The sequence below is a fragment of the Eutrigla gurnardus genome, assembly GCF_963514095.1.
Source record: "Eutrigla gurnardus genome assembly, chromosome: 14".
In the NCBI taxonomy this organism is placed as follows: domain Eukaryota; kingdom Metazoa; phylum Chordata; class Actinopteri; order Perciformes; family Triglidae; genus Eutrigla; species Eutrigla gurnardus.
In genome coordinates this window covers 12,645,341-12,646,759 of record NC_139937.1, presented here as the reverse complement: position 1 = coordinate 12,646,759, position 1,419 = coordinate 12,645,341, and the positions used below count along the sequence as shown (strand labels likewise).

General features: G+C 38.9%; 1 long non-coding RNA gene across 1 annotated transcript; it reads right to left on the bottom strand.

Annotated features, from left to right (window-relative positions):
• Positions 1-385: 385 nt before the first annotated feature.
• LOC311024378 lies at positions 386-1,195 on the bottom strand. The gene is made up of 3 exons (XR_014598301.1): positions 989-1,195; positions 821-898; positions 386-673 (listed from the first exon to the last, which is right to left on the bottom strand). It is a non-coding gene; the product is annotated as an uncharacterized lncRNA (long non-coding RNA).
• Positions 1,196-1,419: the final 224 nt, after the last annotated feature.

Sequence of the window (1,419 nt, the reverse complement as noted above, 5' to 3'; positions counted from 1 at the left end):
TTAGCTAACTGAATACAAACTGAGTTTAATAAGTCAATGCATTTACATTTGGAAATGTTTTCTTTTAAAATGTTAATATTAATATGTGTGATCTTTACTTGTTTTTTGACATTTGGATGTGCAGGCAATGAAAAATATAAAAGCTGAAAGATAATATCAAGTGTGTGTTAATTGCGTTTTTATTAAATGAGGCAATGGATGTTAATGTAACGTGTGAGAGTCTATTTTCTGTTTATTAAAACAATAGAGCTTACTGTTTGTTTACTCTCCATATTTCACCAGGACAAGGCGGTCAAGACACAACGGGAGAACAGAGAGAACGATGCGACACAAGTGGAGCCAGAGAACCAGGTGATACACAGGAACAATTAAACAGTAAAACCTGTCAATGTTTCCAATTATATTATTTTATTTTTCATACAGTTTAATATGCAGACATTTAGCAATGTGGATGGTTACATCACAAGCGTCCATCGACTAAAGCATGACCATCCTCAACATTTTACACAGCAGAAATACAACTGCGTTAAAATCAGAAGGGAAAACATGGATCTGGTGGTTGTTGGAGCAGGAATGCTCAGAATCTTCTTGAGCAGCACACTCCACAGCCGATCCTGCAGCAGTTGCAGCAAAAGACACACTTGCGGCGGCCCCTCTGGTTGATTTCCGGCATCTGAAATGGGAAGATAAGATCAGAAATCAGCGATGCGATCACCTCCAGCATCATCACTCACTGTGCATTCTCTCTCCTTTTATAGCGAGCATAACTTAGGAACTTTGTAGGGGAAACACCAAAGCCAAATTCAACCATTTAACATACATTCAATGAGTCCACTGATGTGTCTTCGTGTTCAGCAGCTGGAAAGTCATAGGTTATTGGGTCGTCCAGCTCTTCTACCTGTTGATGAATTGCACACATTTACAACCATACTTTAGTATTCTGACAAATCATTTATAGCTAATAAATGAGTTGAAGTCAAGTTCTTACTTCAGTGGCTGGAACAGCAGAACTCTCCAGAAAACAAATGAAGGTGAGCACTACGGCCACGGCAACTGCAACGCTGAATGTCTTCATCTTAGGATGGTTTGCCTGCTTTAAGTTTACAAGTAAACTAGATTTGTTGTGATCTTTTAGTTCCTGTTGTCACCTCTTTGTGGTTCTTCTCCTGTCGGATAGCTGATTGTGTCAAATGTGCTGGTATTTATATTCACTTGGGCCACTGTTGCCTCACAGCTCCAGGAAGGGGCTTGCATCACGCTCAGTGTGATGTCAGGAATGAAAGGCAAAACTGGAAAATCCGAATTTCTTTTTTCTTTTTTTTTTTATTCACTGTTGTCTTTTCCACAATATAAAGTCACTCCTCAACATTTCTTTTATTCATCCAAAGATACAGCCATACTTTTATCCTTGATCTGTGC